The sequence below is a fragment of the Hylobates moloch genome, unplaced genomic scaffold, assembly GCF_009828535.3.
Source record: "Hylobates moloch isolate HMO894 unplaced genomic scaffold, HMol_V3 SCAFFOLD_11, whole genome shotgun sequence".
In the NCBI taxonomy this organism is placed as follows: Eukaryota; Metazoa; Chordata; class Mammalia; order Primates; family Hylobatidae; genus Hylobates; species Hylobates moloch.
This window is the reverse complement of record NW_026652286.1, coordinates 106,258,092-106,265,759: the sequence shown is the minus strand read 5'-3', so window position 1 is coordinate 106,265,759 and position 7,668 is coordinate 106,258,092. Positions and strand designations below refer to the sequence as shown.

Genomic DNA, 7,668 nt, shown 5'->3' with positions numbered 1-7,668 from the left:
TGGTTGCCAGGGGAACCAACCATGTGATTGGAAGGTTGGGACTTCAGTTGTTCCCCTGAGATTTGGGGAAAGGGGAGAGGGACTGAAGTTGGAGCTAATCACCAGTGGCTAATAATTTAATCAGTCATGCCTATGTAAGAAAGCTTCCATTAAAAAGCCAAAGGACAGGATTCAGAGAGCTTCTGGATTGTTGAAGACATGGAGGTGCCTGGAGGATGGTGCCGATCCTGCACCTCTTCCCCATACCTTACTCCATTCATTCCTTCCATCTGGCTGTTCATCTGTAGCCTTTGTAACATGTTTTATGACAAGTGGGTAAAATGTAAGCAAAGTGTTTCCCTGAGTTCTGTGAGCCGCTCTAGTAAATTAATCAAAGACTGGGTGGCAGGTGTGGGAATCTAGAATGTTAATCAAACACAGGTAAGTAGGTTTGGGACAAATCCTGATTTGTCGCTGGTTGGTCAGAAACGTAGATCACAGCCTGGAGCTTTCTAATGGCCTCTGAAGTGGAGTAGTCTACGGGACCGAGCCCTTAACCTGCAGGATCTGATGCTCTTGGAACACCCAGCTGGTGCCCATCAGAACATTGCTTAGTGTGCGAGGAACCCCCCACCCCACAATATCTGGTGTCAAAAGTGTGTTGAGTGACTCTGTGAGAGTAGGAAACAGAGATTCTTTTGTCCCTGTCTTTTCAGACATGGCCATTGCTCTTTAACTCATGCATTCAACAAATGAAGAGTAACTACCTGGCATCGGTCAAGCACTGTTCTAGGACTTTGGGATGCAACAGCAAATAAAACAGACTAAGAGTTCTGCCCTTAGGAAGCTTACATACTAGTGGAGAAAATCTTATAATGCACAACAAACATAGCATGTAGATAAATTTTATAGTATGTTAGAACAACTGAAGAAATATGGAAAAAAGGGAAAAAAAAGTACATCAGGCTAAGGAGACTGGGATTATGGGGAAGAGAGTTGCAATTATAAACAGGCCAGTCTGGCCAGACCTCACTGAAGGAGGCCACACTTGGGCAGAGATGTGAAAGGGGTAAAGGAGTTTGGAAAGGGCATTCCAGGCAGAAGGACTGGCTGGTGCAAGACCTCAGGGTATGAGTGAATCTGCCTGGCTTATTCAAGCAACAGTCAAGAGGCAAGTGAGGCTCAAGCAGAGTAAGCAAGTGGGAAGAGAGTAGTAGGAGATGTGGGTGGAGAGGTTTTTAAAGGATGAGGGACCTTATTGGGGTACCCAGTTAGACACACAGTCCTCTGTAAGAAGTTTGGCTTTTATTCTGAGTTAGATGAGGAGCTCATTCAGATTTTTAGCAGAGGAGTATCAGGACTAGCTTTGTTTAAAAGAACATTCTGGTTGCTAAAGCTTAGAGGCAGAGACCAGTTAGGAAGATACTGCCATAATCCAAGCAGGTGAAGGTAGCTTGGAACAGGGAGATTGCAGAGGAAATGACCGTGGAAGATTATGGCTGTAGCTAAAGGCAGGGCCACCAGGATGGCAGAATCAGGTGAGAGAGAATGGATTCACGGAGGACTCCAAATTCTTTGATCTGTGCGATTGGAAGGATAAAGTTGACACCAACTGCAATGGAGATCTATTGGTGGAACAGGGCTTTAGGGAGGGATCAGGAGTTTCCTTCGGATGCGTTGAACTTGAGATGGCTATGGGGCATGTTGAATAGGCAGTTGGATTTGTAATGAGACGGGAGTGTGTGTGTGTGTGTGTGTGTGTGTGTGTGTGTGTGTGGCTGGCATATCATTGACATGTAAAGCTGCAAAGCTGCACGAGATCACCAGAAGAGGAATGCAGAAAGGAAGACAAGAGAGTCCAACATGCAGCTCTGGGGAACTTCAAATTTAAAGGAGGTGAGGGAGGTGATGACATGGAGCATGACGAGTTCATCCATGGTAACGTGTGGGTCAGGTGGTAAATGGGTCAAGGTAACAACCTTGCTTGGCTTGCAGGCTTTATGTTGGCACAAAGGTCTTGACCACATGCCATCCTAAATCACTGCAGGACACAATTAAAGGAACAAAGGCAGTGCTATTAAAGTACAGATTCAATTTATAGCAGTCCCTTAAGTATTTAGTGCTGGGGCATGAAGAAAAGCCCAAGAGAGGGGAAGCTAATTCTATGCCCACAAACGATTTGCATCATAAGGAATCTAAAGACCATTTAAGACAAACAGCTAGAATCACAAATGAGAAGGCTTGTGGTGTGGAAGTAAACTGATCTAATCAGGCTCACACAGCAACTTGTGGCAGAATCAGGTACAGAAATGAGCTCTAATTACTTCTGGGCAGTGCACTTTCCTCTATACCCTCTTCCATCTTGCAGGAAGTTTATAGCATGCAAAAGAAATGATATTCTGAAAATCTGATAGCATCTCTTCTCAGCCTGTGATGGGAAGACTTGAACCACAGACACAATCAAGGGGCCTCCTGGGTGGTCCAGGGGCAGCCTGGGCACTGCTCCTTGGCTGCTCAAACTTGTGTGTCAGGAAGTGCACTCCCTACCAGGGCCAGCTCAGAACAGGCTGGGTGACTGCAGAGATGCACACCTGCAATGTTACAAGTGTCAGATGGTAAGCAAGCCTGTAGCAGAACTCTCCACTTAAGGACTTCCCCACATGGCCTCACTACTTTTCCTGTGGTCAGAGTTACACCAAGTTTAGGGTAATGTGCCTGGCGAGGGGAGTGGATGTGGGCATGAGGTAGGACCCCCACAGCCTTTAAGAAGAGACAGACACCCAAGAGGTGGTGCCTCACAAAGGAAGAGTAATCAGTGAGTACTTGTGGAGTAAATGAGTGATCTGCCTAAGAGAAACAGCTACCTCAGCAGGTTGGCTAGAGAGGAGAGAAGGCAGTGCCTTCTAACAACCCATATGACCTTGGGCAGCTTGGTTAACTTCTCTGGAACTTCGTGTTTCTGCCCAGAAATGAGATTGGAGCTCCCGACTTAGAACTGTGGGAAAAGGTTGATTGAGGGTCATCATAGGAAGCATGAGAGGATTTTCAAGACAATCTCAGAGTAAGTATGAAACAGCATTGCCACCGCTGCCAAGTTGCAGAAGGGCTGAGCTTACTAGCAAAGACATGGAGAGTGGATAAAGAAAATGTGATATGGATACCCCGTGGAATACTATGCAGCCATGAAATGGAATGAGATCATGTCCTTCGTAGGGATATGGAAGAAGCTGGAAGCCATTATCCTCAGCAAACTAACACCAGAAGAGAAAACCAAACACCACATATTCTCACTTACAAGTGGAAGCTGAACAATGAGAACATATGGACACAGGGAGGCGAACATCACAGAATGGGGCCTGTCAGGGGGATGGGGGTTGAGGGAGAGCATCAGGATAAATAGCTAATGCATGCGGGCCTTAATACCTAGGTGATGGATTGATAGGTGCAGCAAACCATCATGATACACATTTACCAATGTAACAAACCTGCACGTCCTGCACATGTATCCCAAAACATAAAATTTAAAAAGATTGCTGTGGAGATCAATACAGTGCTTCAGCACTGTGCCTGACACATAGGCACTCAATAAATGGTAGTCATTTAAAGTTTTTTTTTTAAAAAAGAAACATATATATATCAAAAAAGAGAAAGGGTTGAGCGTAAGTAAGGAGTGGCACATTGGGAAGCACAGCCCCTGTCGCTCTGCCCCTTCCTCTTGTCTGGAAGGTGCTGGGTAAGCCGAGCAAGAGGTGAGGCACAGCAAGTGTTCATTCTTGATTCGAGTCATTTTCAGCGCTTTCCTTGCTGTTTGGTGCGCGCCCAGCTGCATCCGGCGTGGAGGGACAAGGCTGCTGACACAGGCAGATGTGATCTGTGGTGTAAAGTCACGGGGGAGAGGACGTTTGGCAGATCCTTTCACAATTACTTCCATTCTTCCCACTCCTCCAAGTGACTGGGAAGCTCAGGTCAGTTCCTTATGAGACCAGAGGGAGCATCGCCTGCAGCAGCCCAGATGATTCCTGTGGGCTGGACTTGCAGTGTGGAGGCAGGTCAGCCAGGGCCATGGCTGCTGAGCTTGCAGAGGCCCCTCTCCAAGGGCATGGGGCCCTTACTAAAACTGCCTAACTTGCTCCATTTGGGAAACTGAGGGCAGAAACCACCCTGGATCATTACATAGAAAGTGCAAATAAAGGCTCAGAGAAAGAAGACATTGACATCCAATAGCTCTCGTCCTTAGTCTTTTCGCTCAAAGTGTGGTTCCTAGACCAGCAGTATGGAAATGAAGAACCCTGGGCTGCACCCAGGCCTATAACCTCCCTCTGATTTGTACCCAAACCCAGCCCAAGCACATTTTCTTCCAAGTAGCCTTTCCTGGCCACTGTACACAATAAAAACTCTTCCTCTGCTACCTTCCAGAGCAATGGCTCTCAACCTTGGCTGCACATCAGAACAACCTGGGGGAGCTTACAAACAACCATAGCACTCAGGCCCTGCTCCCCTGAATTCTGATGTAATTGATCAGGGTAGGAAATCAGATATTAATATTTTTGAAAAGCTTCCCTGGCAATCCGAATATCTAGTGTTGGGGAAAACGATCTTACAGCGTGCGTTATTGGCTCTGAATCGTTTGAGATTTTTTTTTTTTTTTGAGACATACTTTCACTCTGTCACCCAGGCTGGAGTGCAGTGGTGTGATCTCAGCTCACTGCAACCTCTGCCTCCCAGGTTAAAGTGATTCTCCTGCCTCAGCCTCCCAAGTAGCTGGGATTACAGGGGCCCGTCACCACGCCTGGCTAACCTTTGTAATTTTTTAGTAGAGATGGGGTTTCACCATGTTGGCCAGGCTGGTATTGAACTCCTGACCTCCGGTGGTCTGCCCGCCTCGGCCTCCCAAAGTGCTGGGACTACAAGCGTGAGCCACTGTGCCTAGCCTGAGATTTTAAGGATTTATTCTGTCAGTGGTCACTTCTACAACTGTCTTTACATTGTTGTCACCATAATCAGAAAGTTAACTTGAGGACAGGAATCATCTCTAGTTCCCAGAGTCAGTGCTTATGACCTGGTGAGAGGAGCCCTAGGAATCAGCTCCCCTGAACTCTGTTTTGCAAGCATCACTGGCTGTGTGGCCACTGGACTTTCTCAGCCCCAATTTCCTCTCTACAAAAGAAGACTGCGGTAGATGACCCCCTGAGGTGCTGCCTGCGCTGATGTTTTATAATTCTAATGAGCACTTCAAAAATAGGGATTGATTGCAGCCAGCCCACTGCCTTGGAGCCTGGGGCTGCACCCATTTCAGCACGGTGTCCCATCCTCCTGCTCCACAGAGGGAGGTGCTGAGCTGGAGTTCTCCCCTTTGAAGCTGTGTCTCCTCAGTGCAGTTTCAGGCATTCCTGGGGCCCTCTTCGCCAAGCCTTAGCCCAGTCCACAGGGTCTCTTTGTCCTCAGGCCCTCAGGCTGGGCGAGGGGCAGTGGATAATGGTCTTCCTCATTTATGGAGCAAGGGAGAAATAGACACGCTTTAAAATCAGCAGTCACAGGATGAAAATGGGAAGTGGGGGAAAGACCCACATGCAGGGATAAAAAATATATCAGAGCAGTCAGATGCCTGTTGAGTGTGGAAGAAAGAAAGTGGACGAGTGGGGGCACCGTGGGAACCACAGATTCAAATGGAAAAATGTGGTCTAGCTCAGAGGCAGGCAGCCATCCCGAACCTGCACAGGGCCAGCTTTGGAGGCATGCACCAAGTCCTGCCTTCTGCCCCAGGACAGCACATGGGCAGTGACGTATACTGATTAAACAGTAACCATTCTGTCTGGGGTACCAGGGTAACATTTTTCTGCTCATGTGGCTAGGACAATGCCATGCACTGTTTCCTGCAGCCACTGCTTCCACTGATTTTATCAGGGATGACTGGAGCCACCTCATTGTTTCTTCTGCCCGCCAGTGTTCCCACACTGTTCTCCCAGGATCCTTGTCTCAGGCTCATTTGAAATAATAATAAAATAGTGTTGCTAATCCATTCACAGATTTCCTGAGGGATCACAACGCCAGAGCAGGTAGAGGAGCAGAGGCAAAGATGGAGAGACCATCTCCTGCCACAGATTATGCTGGAAGCTTTTGGGGATTAGTGGGCTCATGTCATCCAAGCCCTCTGGGGCCCCACGCTCATTACCACGGAGCATTTTGGAGCTGCTTTTTATGTGCCAAGCCATTTGCAGGCACTAGGGAAGGAACCCTCTCAGGGCTCTGGGGAGTTCTTTGTTCTACTCTCTAAAACTCCGAAAAAGTAATTCAAGAATTTCGACTGAATGTAGGGTTAAGGCCTGTGGCTTTCAGTTCCGCTTTACTGTGGGACCTGGGACAAGACACTTTCTCTCCAGGGGCCTCCATTATTTTAAGCATTGGGAAAGAATGAAAATACCTACCTTTGTCACACTACAGAATGTGTGGGTCCAGGGTGCTATTGATGGAGAGGGACGTTTAGAAAATAGGAAGAAACATCTTGCTAATGTCAGATATTATTATTCTAACATTGTGCTTCCAGCTAGGTTGGTTGATACTTATTAGAGAGGCTTACTTTGTGCATGGTGAAAACCACAATCCTTAACCTCAAGGGGAAGAAAATGGTGCCAACTTCTAACCAGTAGGTCCTAGCCCTCAGCCCATTTGGAAAAGAGGCCTGTGACTGATGAGGCAGGTCAGCCGGGAGTGTGGAAACAGAACTTGCATATTCAGTCATTACTCCTAGCAGGGAAGGCTTCATGTGGCCTTCATGGAGGCAGAGAGGAAGGAAGTGGTGATAGTTATAATTCATATCCTCTTTCTAAGGAGGCAAGAGAAAAACTTCTTTCTCTTCCTTTTGGGAGGCATCAGTTCACATCATTGCTTATTTATGGTTAACGTCTATAAGACGGGGCACTGGAGGCCAATGTCTACGGGTGGCAAAGAGAAACTGAGTAGATGGAAAATGTGAGGCTGAGACCAGGTTTCTGGGATGAAGTATGAGATGTCAGTGGAAGATGGGCGTGGGAGAGAGAAACGGTGAAGGGTCGGTGTGCAGGAAGAGTGAAGTGGAGAAGAGGAAGCAGATTGAGGGAGGAGGAAGACAGGTCCATTTGGTGGTAGGAGGTTGCCGAGTAGGCACTGAGCTTCAGCCAGACTCAGCCATCAGAACAGCCTGGGTTCTGTGTTCTCCCTGGGCTTTCTCCCCATGGAGAGTCTGCCTGGTAGCCAGGCTTACCTGTTGAAGAAAACCAGGAGCTGGCCCTGCGAGGTCACCTTGTCCCTGCCCAGGAGACCTCCTGCCCCCTTCTCTCCAGTGCCAGCTCCAAGACAGTATCCATCTCAAAAGGCCAGGTCTTAATCCCTTCCCAGTAAGCACTGAAACTATTAACAGATACTTGAAAAAGATGGTGTTATGTTCCTATTTTCCTAGAGAGGGAATTCTGGGGTTTGATGAGGTCGAGGGTCCTTCCCTAAGGTCATGTGGTGTGAGGCAGGGGGAGAGCCTGTGATCGTCTCAGTGCTGACCTCTGCATGGTCCGAAAGCTTGCTGCTCAGCCCCTGTGCCTGCTACATTCATCTTCCCTGTCCCCTTAGGGGGTGTCTCAACCTTTCTTAGTCTGTCACATGTAAAGTCCCTGTTGGCCATTTTTGCTTCTGTATTTTAATGGTTTGGACTAATTCCCA

The 7,668-nt window shown here is 47.8% G+C and overlaps 1 protein-coding gene across 2 annotated transcripts in view; it reads left to right on the top strand.

Moving 5' to 3' along the window:
- The window catches only part of OPCML (opioid binding protein/cell adhesion molecule like), a 1,137,420-nt gene that overhangs the window by 19,817 nt on the left and 1,109,935 nt on the right, over positions 1 to 7,668 (top strand). The gene's annotated exons all lie outside the window — the stretch shown is intronic.